Source organism: Penaeus vannamei, chromosome 21 (genome assembly GCF_042767895.1).
Source record: "Penaeus vannamei isolate JL-2024 chromosome 21, ASM4276789v1, whole genome shotgun sequence".
Classification (NCBI taxonomy): Eukaryota; Metazoa; Arthropoda; class Malacostraca; order Decapoda; family Penaeidae; genus Penaeus; species Penaeus vannamei.
The window spans coordinates 37,302,504-37,315,003 of NC_091569.1; the positions used below are offsets into that span (position 1 = coordinate 37,302,504).

The window sequence follows — 12,500 nt, forward strand, 5'->3', positions numbered from 1 at the left end:
CCCTCCCTCCCCTACCTCTTAGGATGAATCAAGCACCGGTGTTTGAATATTTGTTGATATAGGACTGCGTCCCCCCCTTCCCCTCTCCCCCTCCCCCCTCTTCAGGTGCCTCTTCTCTTCTTTCTCCTTCTCCCTCTTCTTCTCTACTTATTTTCTCTTCCTATTCATTTTCTTTTTTATTCTGTCTTCTTCTATTCCCTTTTATTCTGTCTTCTTCTATTCCCTTTTTATTCTGTCTTCTTCTATTCCCTTTTTATTCTGTCTTTTTCTATTCCTTCTCCTTCTCCTTTTCTTACTGTGTCCCCTTTTCTTTCCCTATTTCCTGTCCTTCTCTATCATCCTCCTCCTCAAAGTCCCCTCATCCTCTCCCTATTCCTATTCCTCTTCGTCCCCCTCCTCCTCCTTTTCCTCCTTTCTTCTCTCTCCTCTTCACAATCTCACTCCTTATTCGCCTCATCCTCCTTCCCTTCTTTATCATTATATTCTTGTTTCCACTTTTCCTTTTTTTCTTCTTCTTCGCCTCCTTCTCTTCCTCCTCCTTCTCTCCCACCTTCTCTTCCTCTTCCTTTTCATCTCCCTCTATCTCTTTCCCTCCATCTTTCTCTCCCTCTTCCTCTTCCTCTTCCTCCTCCGCCGTTTCCTCTTCCTCCTCCTCCTTTTCCTCTTCATCCTCCTTCTATTCCTCCTCTTCCCCCTCCACCTCCCCTTCCCCCTTACGTACAGCTTCTCTTTCTCTCTTTCTCTCTTTCTCTCTTTCTCTCTTTCTCTCTTTCTCTCTTTCTCTCTTTCTCTCTTTCTCTCTTTCTCTCTTTCTCTCTTTCTCTCTTTCTCTCTTTCTCTCTTTCTCTCTTTCTCTCTTTCTCTCTTTCTCTCTTTCTCTCTTTCTCTCTTTCTCTCTTTCTCTCTTTCTCTCTTTCTCTCTTTCTCTCTTTCTCTCTTTCTCTCTTTCTCTCTTTCTCTCTTTCTCTCTTTCTCTCTTTCTCTCTTTCTCTCTTTCTCTCTTTCTCTCTCTCTCTCTCTCTCTCCCTCTCTCTCTCTCACCTCACCTGCACCGCCTTCCTCCATCATCTTCCTCCTTAATAAAAACCGATTAATTAAATATCAAGAATAATGAATAATGAATCAAGGGTCCGATAGGTGGACGTGGAGGGGGGGGTAGGGGTAGAGGGGGGGTGAGGGGAGGGGGGGTTGTATCAGGCGGCGGCAGTGAGCGGTCTGCCTGTCGTCGGATCATAAGGGCGAGGGATACCCGTAAGCGGATAGGGATCGTCGACCTTATAGCCACAGAGGGAGGGGGGGAGGATGTGTCCACTTGAGAGAGTTCACAGAACCTTCTTTAAACAAGGGAGGGGGAGGGGGTGGGGGTGTAGGGGGAAGGGAGGGGAGGAGGGAGGGCGAGTGGGAAAGGGAAGGTATAACAAATTACGGAAGATAAGTTACGAGATACGAATGAAAGAAGTGAAGACAGGCGGAGAGATAACAAAGGTATAGACGGTTAATTATAGGTCTTGTGTGTGCATTTGTGTGTGTACTTTAATTTACGTCTTTGTGTTCGTGTGTGTGTGTGTGTGATTGTGCGCGCGTGTGTATATATGTGTGTGCTTTGTGTGTGTGTGTGTGTGTGTGTGTGTGTGTGTGTGTGCTTTGTGTGTGTGTGTGTGTGCTTTGTGTGTGTGTGTGTGTGTGTGCTTTGTGTGTGTGTGTGTGTGTGTGTGTGAGTGTGTTTGTCTGATTTTGTGTGTGTGTTTTGTGTGTGTACGTATGTGTGCTTTGTGTGTGTGTGTGTGTGTGTGTGTGTGTGTGTGTGTGTGTGTGTGTGTGTGTGTGTGTGTGTGTGTGTGTGTGTGTGTGTGTGTGTGTGTGTGTGTGTGTGCTTTGTGTGTGAGCGTGTGTGTGAGTGTGCTTTGTGTGTGTGTGTGTGTGTGTGTGTGTGTGCTTTGTGTGTGTGCGTGTGTGTGTGTGTGTGTGTGTGCTTTGTGTGTGTGCGTGTGTGTGTGTGTGTGTGTGCATTTGTGCACAGTAATATACAAAGGGAGAATAGACATAAAAACAGACAGAAAGACAGATAGCTAAGGCCAGAAAGAAATTTAAAAATAAACAAGAAGGGAAATAAGAAAATAAGAAAAAGACAAAAACATGAAAAACAAAAAAAAACAAAAAATTAATATCCAACAAAACCTCAACAAACAAACCAAAAAACAAAACAAAGGGAATAAAAAGAACAGAAAAAGACACAGAGACAGACAGACAGACACAGAGAAAAGCATCAACGGGAACTAACAATGAGCCTTTGACTGATAATGATGGGTCTTGCGTATGTTTGTGTTGGGGGGGGTGGGGTGATGGAGAAGGGGGGGGAGGTGGTGAGGGGGGTATGACGATACGACCTCCCCCAGTTCTCTTTCTCTTTCTCTCTTTCTCTTTCTCTCTGTCTTTCTCTTTCTTTCTCTCTCTGTCTGTCTGTCACTCACTCCTCTCTCTCTCCCTCTCTCCCTCTCCCTCTCCCCCCCTCTCTCTCTCTCTCTCTCTCTCTCTCTCTCTCTCTCTCTCTCTCTCTCTCTCTCTCTCTCTCTCTCTCTCTCTCTCTCTCTCTCTCTCTCTCTCTCTCTCTTTCTATCTCTATTTCCTATTTCTCTTTCGTGTTATCTTCGACTTTCTTTCACTTTTTTTTTTGTGATTCTCTTCTTACGTTACAACCCGATGTTCTTTTGTTTGTTTGTTTGTTTCCACTTTTTTTATAGCCTTTCATTTTTATTGTACTTTTATTGCTTCCTCCTTCTTCCCCTCTTCTTGTTGGTTTCCTATCTTCCTTCTTTTCTTTTCTTATTTTCTCATCCCTTCTTATCATCCTAAGCCTTCTCATATTTCTTCTTTCCCTTCCTTTGCTCCCTCTTTCATGCATTTTCTTCTTTTCATCTTCATTTCCTTCCAGTCCCCTTTTCGCCTGTTTTCCTCCTATTTCTCTTAATACTTCTTCTTCTTCTTCTTCTTTCTACTCCCTTTCTTCTTCTTCTTCTTTCTCTTCTGCTGCTGCTTCCTCCTCCTCCTTCTCTTCTTCTTCCTCCTCCTCTTCCTCCCTAGTCTCCTATTCCTCCTATTCCTTCTATTTCTCTTATTCCTCCTATTACTACTACTACTACTACTTCTTCTTCTTCTTCCTCTTCCTCCTCCTTTTCTTCTACTACAACCTCCTCCTCCTCCTCTTCATCCTCCTCTTCATCCTCATCCTCCTCATCCTCTTCTTCCTCTTCCTCCTCTCTTTCTTATACCACATCCTCCTCCTCTTCTTCTTCCTCCTCCTCTTTTTCCTCCTCCTCTTTTTCCTCCTCCTCTTCTTCCTCCACCCATTCCTCCACCACATCCTCCTCCACCTCCATCCTGCTGTGGATCAGAGAGGAGAGGGGGGAGAGGAAGAAGAGGGGGGAGGAGGGGGGGAGAGGGAAGGAGGGAGGGGGGGGGGTCGTCGAGGAAGTTGATCGGTCAATGGCATCACTTTTACCCCCTCCCCCCCCTCTCCCCTTCCCCCCCCTCCCTGCACCTCTAACCCCTCTTTCACCCCCCCTCCTCCTCCTCCTCCCCTCGCTCCCCCCCCTTCTACCCCTCCTCGTAGCATCATCGCTATTTTTAATTTTCGGTTTAATCATCGTCTTCCGTTATCTACTTTTACATTACTAATTATCATTATTATCAGTATCATTATAATTGTTATTATTATCATTGCTATTATTGTTATTATCACCGATATTGTTATTAACATTATTATTATTGTTATTATTGTTATTAACATTATTATTATTGTTATCATTATTATCATTATTATCACTAGTATTATAATAAGTAGTAGTAGTAGAGGTCGTATAATTATTATTATCAATACCATTATCATCATAACTATCATCATCATCATAATTATCCTTATTATAGTCATCACTGAAAATATTGCCATTGTTTTTTTTCGTTTCATTTTTAATCTTCTATCCCCTTGTCACGTTTATTAATGACTCGGGTTTATTACTCCATCATTGTAACAAAAAAACAAAATCATTTATCATCGATATTACTATTCTATTTTGTTTTGTTTTTGTTTTGTTTTTGTTTTTATGATTGACGATTCCATCAACATCATTAGTTTTGCTCTGTAATTTATTTTCTGTTCATGTACGTACTGTATATATTCGGAAATGTGTATGACAGTATTGGACGGTGTGTATCTATGTAGCGTGTGTATTTATGTGTACGTGTGTGAGTGTTTGTTATATGTATGGGTGCGTATGTGTGAGTATTTATGTGTACGTGCGTGTATGTTTGTTATATGTATGCGTGCGTATGTGTGAGTATTTATGTGTACGTGCGTGTATGTTTGGAATATGTGTGTGCGTATGTGTGAGTATTTATGTGTACGTGCGTGTATGTTTGGAATATGTGTGTGTGCGTATGTATGAGTATTTATGTGTACGTGCGTGTATGTTTGGAATATGTGTGTGCGTATGTGTGAGTATTAATGTCTACGTGCGTGTGTGTTTGGAATATGTGTGTGCGTATGTGTGAGTATTTATGTGTACGTGCGTGTATGTTTGGAATATGTGTGTGCGTATGTATGAGTATATATGTGTACGTGCGTGTATGTTTGGATATGTATGCGTGCGTATGTGTGAGTATTTATGTGTATGTGCGTGTATGTTTGTTATATGCATGCGTGCGTATGTGTGAGTATTTATGTGTACGTGCGTGTATGTTTGGAATATGTGTGTGCGTATGTATGAGTATTTATGTGTACGTGCGTGTATGTTTGGAATATGTGTGTGCGTATGTGTGAGTATTTATGTGTACGTGCGTGTATGTTTGGAATATGTGTGTGCGTATGTGTGAGTATTTATGTGTGCGTGCGTGTATGTTTGGAATATGTGTGTGCGTATGTATGAATATTTTCCCCCACAATATGAAATGTAGCGTGTGTATGTATTCGTACAGACATGTATGTTTGTCTGTCCGTCTAACCCTACAATGTATACACACATAACAAAAGAATGAATACATATAAGAATAGAATTAATATTATATACGAGTTAATATATATACGAATAAGGTTCAAGTCTCTATTCAAGAATTATTTTAAGATGAAAACTGAAATAAAAATAACAAATATCTGTCCATGTATGAAAGTCTCTATTCAAGAATTATTTAAAAAATTGAAAACTGATAAAAATAACAAAAATCTGTCCATGTATGAATTGTGGCCAAATGTTGGTTGAGACGAAAGGAGGGGAAGAGGAGAGCAGAAGAGGAAAAGAGGGGAGAGAGAGAGAGCAAAAGGAGGAAAAGAGGGAAAGAAAAGAGGATCGAGAGAGCTGATTGAGGAAGGGGGGAGAGGAGAGACATGTGTCACAGGAGGTCAGGGGAAGGCGGTCACACATGGTCAGGTCAGGTCATAAATTCTGAAGGGAAAGGGGAGAGAGAGAGAGAGAGAAGTCTTGACCGGAAGTGTCTGACATATTGTGATGAGAGGAGAGTGCCATAAAAATGGGGCCTTTATGACGCATGTCGATAAGGTTGAAATTGTTTTTTTTTTTCACTCCTCGAGACGGGGTGACGTGGGGGGGGGGGGGAGGTGAGGGTGAACGTGGAGGGAGAAAGGAAGAGAGGAGAAGAGTGAAGGAAATAATAAAGAGAAGAGGGAAGGAAAGGATGAGGGGAAAGAGAGAAGGGACGAAGGAGAAAGAGACGGAAGAAGGATTAGTTGAGATGAATGAAAGAGAGAAAAGAGAAAAAAGAGAATAAGGAGAGAGAAAGATGGGAAAGAGAGCAATGGAGAGGAATAAAGAGACCTAAAAGGAGCAAAGAAGACGTATGTAGGAGGTGGGGGGGGGAAATGATAAACTGAGAGGAAACCAGATCAGTGAAATAAGGAGAGAGAGAGAGACAGTGACGAAGAGAATAAAGAAGAGATGAGAAGAGCGAGAGGTGACGAAGCGAATAGAGAAGAGCTAAGAAGAGAAGAAGGAAGAGACACGAAGGGAGATTTAAGAGGAGGGAAAGAGGGAGGAAAGAAGGACCCGAAGAAAGAGGGAGAGAGAGGGAGAGGGGAAAGGCGTCCAGAGTTGACGTAACAGCTGATTAACCACGAGCGGAAGTGGGGGGGGGTCAGACCTCCCCTCTCCCTCGCTCTTTATGGCCTATCCGTGCCTTTCAAAACAAAAACAAAAAAGTAATGGTAATAATAAATGGGAAAAAGTGGTACGTGTTGTAACGAAAACAGGGTTAATGCGTGCTTATATGTCGAAGATGTTATGTGATATGTGGTGAGTGTGTGCGGGTGTGGAGGGGGTTGTGTGTGTGTGTGTGTGTGTGTGTGTGTGTGTGTGGAGGGGAGTTTGTGTGTGTGTGTGTGTGGAGCGGAGTTTGTGTGTGTGTGTGTGTGTAGGGGAGTTTGTGTGTGTGGAGGTGTGTATGTGTGTGTGTGTGTGTGTGTGTGTGTGTGTGTGTGTGTGTGTGTGTGTGTGGAGGGGGTTGTGTGTGTGGAGGGGGTGTGTGTGTGTGCGTGTGTGTGTGTGTGTGTGTGTGTGTGTGTGTGTGTGTGTGTGTGTGTGTGTGTGTGTGTGTGTGTGTGTGTGTGTGTGTGTGTGTGTGTGTGTGTGTGTGTGTGTGTGTGTGTGTGTGTGTGTGTGTGGAGGGGGTTGTGTGTGTGGAGGGGGTTGTGTGTGCGTGTGTGTGTGTGTGTGGAGGGGGTTGTGTGTGTGTGTGTGTGTGTGTGTAGAGGTGTGTATGTGTGTGTGTGTGTGTGTGTGTGTGTGTGTGTGTGTGTGTGTGTGTGTGGAGGGGGTTGTGTGTGTGGGAGGGGGTTGTGTGTGCGTGTGTGTGTGTGTGTGTTGGACAGATTATGTGGGGGGAAGAGAAGTGTACGTGTGTGTGTGTGTGTGTGTGTGTGTGTGTGTGTGTGTGTGTGTGTGTGTGTGTGTGTGTGTGTGTGTGTGTGTGTGTGTGTGTGTGTGTGTGTGTGTCTTGGAGAGCGAGTGTAGGGTGGGGGGAGCAGAGTGTGTATGTGAGGGGGGCGGGGGTGAGTGTGTGTGTGTGTTGGGCAGTGGGTGTGGGGGGAATGTACGTGGGAGGGGAGGAGTGTGTATGTGTGTGTGTGTGTCTGCCTGTGTAAGAATATTTGTGTATGCGTCTGTGTGCGTCATGAGTACATGTGTACCCTGACTTACCCACACGCACATAGCTGAAAAATGAACAGTGAATGTACACATGTCTGACCTCAAAAGCTTAAATTAACGTTTAGTCATAAAAGTTGAATGTTTTGAAAGCTGATAGACAGAAGAAAGAGAAGGGTGGAGAGAGAGAGAAAGAAAGAGAGGAAGTGAGGGAGAGGGAGGGAGAGGGAGAGAAAGAGAGAGAGAGAGAGAGAGAGAGAGAGAGAGAGAGAGAGAGAGAGAGAGAGAGAGAGAGAGAGAGAGAGAGAGAGAAAGAGAAAGAGAAAGAGAAAGAGAAAGAGAGAGAGAAAGAGAAAGAAAGAGAGAGGAAGTGAGGGAGAGTGAGAAAGAAAGAAATAGAGAGAGAGAGAGAAAGAGAGAGGAAGTAAGGGAGAGAGAGAGAGAAAGAAAGAGAGTGAGGGAGAAAAAGAAAGAAGGTATGTAAAAAAGGGAAAACGAAAATACGGTGATAAAGAGTGAAAAAAGATAGAGAGAGAAAACGCAAGAAAAGAAAAGAAAGAAAAAATATAAAAGACAAACAAAGGTAATTAGAAAGTGAAGAAAAAAATGTTTTTTTAAAGTCCAAATTTTTTCCCATTTATTTTTACAAGTTCCATCCCTCCTTATTTATTTCTTTTCTATTTTGTTCTCTCTCTCTCTCTCATTATCTCTTTCTTTTCATTATTTTTTCTTTCTCTCTGTTTTTTTTCTTTATCTCTCTCTCTCACTTCTCTTCATCTCTCTTCTTATTCCTTTAGATTTTTTCATTCTTAATTTCTTTTTTTTTCTTTCTCTCTCTTTTCTCGTTCTCTCCCTATTCCTTTCTTTTCATTTATTTTCTTTCCTTCACTTTCTTTCTTCTCCTTCTCCCTTCTCTCTTCTCTCTCTTTGTTCCTTTTTTCTTTTTTATCAGTATTTTTCTTTTCCTTTTTTTTTTTCTTTTTTTCTTTTTTTTTTTTTTTTTTTTGAATGTGGTCTTTCCAACCCGCAACACTATCATCACCCAATATACCCGTGATCAGCTGACAGGAGAGGGTGTCAGGGGAGTTGGAAAATAGCCCTTACTGATACGTGCCAGAAGGACTGAATTCGCGTGTCTCGGTGCCTCGTCTAATCTATTAACACGTGGCCACCTTTGTTTTCTTGATTTTTTTACTTACTTCCCTCTCTCTCTCTCTCTCTCTCTCTCTCTCTCTCTCTCTCTCTCTCTCTCTCTCTCTCTCTCTCTCTCTCTCCTCTCTCTCTCTCCTCTCTCTCTCTCTCTCTCTCTCTGTCACTTTCTCTCTCCTCTCTCTCTCTCTCTCTCTCTCTCTCCTCTCTCTCTCTCTCTCTCCTCTCTCTCTCACTCTCTCTCTCTCTCTCTCTCTCTCTCTCTCTCTCTCTTTCTCTTTCTCTTTCTCTTTCTCTTTCTCTTTCTCTTTCTCTTTCTCTTTCTCTTTCTCTCTCTCTCTCTCTTTCATTTCTCTTCTCCATTTCTTTTAATTTGATCATTTCGGTTTTATTTTCGATTTATATGTGAGAATATTAGAATATTTGGTAAATCAGAAATAATTATCAAGAATGATGGTGAATATGGTGGCAATGGTGGTGATGATGATGGTTATCATTATTACTATTATCATTATTATCATCATGATAATAATGATAATCATCATCATAATAGCAATAATTATAATCATCATTACCGTCATTATTGTTATTATTATTACGACCATCATCATTTTTGGTATTAATTATTTCTTCCAATTATTCACAATTATAATAAGTAATAATAATACTTTAATGCTATCAAAAAATCTGAATAAATGAAAGTGCAATCCAAAAGTGACAAAAAAAAAAAAAAAAAAAAAAACGGGCGGTTATTTCACTATTCACAGGATCCACTTCCGGTAACATGGCTGCCATTAACCCCTTTTTTATTATTGCGATGAAAGGGAAGGAAAAGGGTGAAGAAAGAGGGAAGAGGAGATAAGGATAGGAGGGGAAGGAAGGGGTAAAAAAGAAAAAAAAAGAATGAGGTGGGAGGAGGGGGAAGGGGAGAGAAGAGAGAAGAAAGATGAAAAAAAGGGAAGTTTATTTTGGAAGCTTGTCCTGTCTTCGCTCTTCGCTTGTTGTTTTTGTTTTGTTTTTGTTTTTGTTTTCGCTGATTTCTTTACTTGTGTCCTCGCTGAGTGAAACAGCGAGAGGGGGGGGGGAGGGAGGGAGGGAGGGAGGGAGGGAGAGAGAGAGAGAGAGAGAGAGAGAGAGAGAGAGAGAGAGAGAGAGAGAGAGAGAGAGAGAGAGAGAGAGAGAGAGAGAGAGAGAGAGAGAGAGAGAGTTAAGAAAGAGAAAGAGAAAGAGAGAGAGATAGAAAGAGAGTGAGAGAGAGAGAGAGAATGGGAGGGAGGGAGAGAGAGAGAGAAAGAGAGAGAGGGAGAGAGAGAGGGAAAGAGAAAGAGAGAGAGAGAGAGAGAAAGACAAAGACAAAGAGAGAGAGAGAGAGAGAAAGAGAAACAGATGGTATTATGAAGTCTGACATTGTATTGTCCCTGTATAAAGCTTCCGTGATATTTGATACAGCAGAAGATATAAAATTTCCTTTACTTAATACCTGCAAATACACTCTCCATTGCAACATACACTCCCACCATGCAACATATACAGCAATATATATACAACATATACAACATATATATATATACAACATATACAACATATATATATATATATAAAAGATATCAAATTTCCTTTACTTAATAACCTGCAAATACTCTCTCCATTGCAACATACACCCCCACCATGCAACATATACAGCAATTGCATCTTCTGTTATAAAGCGATCGAATACCCAGCTGATTATCTACAAGGAATTTTATTCAATCTAAATTAACGACTTTAATTACTCTTTTCGTTTTTTTTTTTTTTTTTTTTTTTTTTTTTTTTTTTTTTCTTCTTTTTTTTTTTTTTTTTTTTACTCGTCTCCTTCATGAAACTCTTCGTGGCCAAGAATTCTGAAACAATGATCGAAATGTAAAGCACTTGATATGTGGTCCAAAGTACGGTTATCGGCTCGGTTTTCAGTCGTTATCGTTCTCGTTGCGAAATTTTTCACTTTGATTAATGTAATTATCTTAAAAAAACTATAGATCTTGTATTTGTGTGTGTGTGTGTGTGTGTGTGTGTGTGTGTGTGTGTGTGTGTGTGTGTGTGTGTGTGTGTGTGTGTGTGTGCGTGTGTGTGTGCGTGTGTGTGTGTAGGTGTGTAGGTGTGTAGGTGTGTGCGCGTGTGTGTGTGTTTGTGTGTGTGTGTGTGTGTGTGTGTGTGTGTGTGTGTGTGTGTGTGTGTGTGTGTGTGTGTGTGTGTGTGTGTGTGTGTGTTTTGTTTTTTCATATGATGACAAAAATTTAAGATTTTATTTTTGTTATAAGAACTCGAATATCGAACTTCCATGCTTAAAAACGATAAAAAAAAACAGATAATATAGAGAAAAATAAATAAAGTCGATAGTATTGGTTGCTGAGGTAAGTGAAATTGGCATTACTCCGTTAATGGCCAATAAAACTTTCTTGAACATTCTCTCTCAGACGAATTCTCAAATGGACGAATAAAACGTAACTTCGGGAATAAGAATAGCCAAGTTTTACCAAGTTGCTGGTCACGAGTGCATTCAGGAAAGGAATTTTGTTTTCGAAAAGTTACGCCTCAGCTGTGAATCTTACGTTAGGGTGGGTGTCTATTAAATTTGCGTGCTTTGATGTTATGCCGATTTTCAGCGCATGCCGGTCTATTTATAGAAAGAACCAAGGCAACTGCTTTCTTCTTTTCTTTTCATTTTTCTTTTTCTTAGGGGGTTGGGGGGTAGGGGGAGGCGAGGGAGCCATGTTGTTTTCTGTCGGTGGTATTTCGTCAACATCATTACTGCCAGTTTATCTTCTTGTTGCTCTTGTTTTATTCATCAGTGGTCTTATATATATGTTTAATCCCAAATATACTAAATAATTCTAAATATATGAACTTTTCCGCGTAAATAATTTTAATATTCCGTATCCCCAGGGTGCTGATCCTGGCGGTGCACAGTTGCGCGCGCCGCCGCCAGATGGCCGCCGAGGAGAAGCAGGCGCGCGAGCAGCCGAAGGACGACCACCACGTCACCAAGATCAACCGCGAGGAAGAATGGTGACTAGGTCTCGGCTCCTCCTCCTCCTCCTGCATCACCTCGCCTCCCACACGCGTCTGGGAGACCAGAGACTCCTCGGGGGCGGTCATCTCCACCCAGTGGGAGGTGTCGACGGAGGCCCTCGCCCGCAGCGGGAAGCACGCCAGCTGGGAAGAGTCGACGGCGTTTCGGGAGGTGTCTGCCGGCGGTCCTGGGCGGTTCAAGGTGTCCAGGGTGTGACGGGGACGCTGCACACTGCCACACACACCACACGCTTCCCTTCGCTGCTTTTGGAACACGTCCTTGCTCTGTGCGCCTTTTTCTTTCTTTTCTTTTCTCTTTCGTTCTCGTTATGTTCTACGATTGTTTTTCGTTTCCTTTTTTCTCTTCTTCGGCTTGTCTTCCTTTCGTACTCAGGTTAGGCAATTTTTCCTAACAGATCTCACCGCGCGTTTTTTTCTTTATTTTCCTTTTTTCTTTTACTTTTTATTTTCTTTTTTTTCTATTTTTTGAGAAGGAGGAGTCACAAACGCTTTTTTTTTTACTGAAAAAATTCCATTTTAGAATTATCATTATATGATAGATTAGATTATTATACATATCTAAGCGACAGGTAACCCCGTGAGAAAGACCAAAAAAACACCTGAATATCAAAAGTTATTTTTACTTATAATTCTCGCGCGGTTTCTGTTCCAGCTCCGTTCACTTGTTCACTTATTTTAAACGTAGTGTAGATTTTTATTGTTTATTTTCCACAAGTATACAAGTATACCAGATATGTAAATGTGCCGGACGCCTATGTATATAGAACAGAGATTCCTAAAGTGCGGTTTACAAAGGGTATTCCACTTGTAATAAATACTTTCCATTTATTAATTTGGAGTTAATGTTATAGATCTATCAACAAAAGGTATGATAACTAATTTACAGAAATATACCGAAAATCCCCAAGAGAAAGAGGAAATTTACAACTAATAGGCCTATACCTCTTTGTAACTAATAGGCCTATACCTTTTTTTGTAACAAGTAGGCCTATGCCTTTTTGTAACTAATAGGCCTATGCCTTTTTGTAACTAATAGGCCTATGCCTTTTTGTAACTAATAGGCCTATGCCTTTTTGTAACTAATAGGCCTATGCCTTTTTGTAACTAGGGAATCACTGGTTATAGACATTTTGA

The 12,500-nt window shown here is 41.4% G+C and overlaps 1 protein-coding gene and 1 long non-coding RNA gene across 2 annotated transcripts in view; one reads left to right on the forward strand and one right to left on the reverse strand.

Annotated features, from left to right (window-relative positions):
* The window catches only part of LOC113812896 (trichohyalin), a gene marked incomplete in the record, with an annotated part of 175,576 nt that overhangs the window by 113,186 nt on the left and 49,890 nt on the right, over positions 1–12,500 (reverse strand).
* The window catches only part of LOC113806733 (uncharacterized), a 2,598-nt gene continuing 1,237 nt past the window's right edge, over positions 11,140–12,500 (forward strand). The window contains exons 1-2 of the long non-coding RNA XR_011399411.1: positions 11,140–12,352; positions 12,453–12,500. The exon at positions 12,453–12,500 is cut by the window's right edge and continues 1,237 nt beyond it. This is a non-coding gene — a long non-coding RNA (uncharacterized lncRNA). The remainder of the gene's footprint in view (positions 12,353–12,452) is intronic.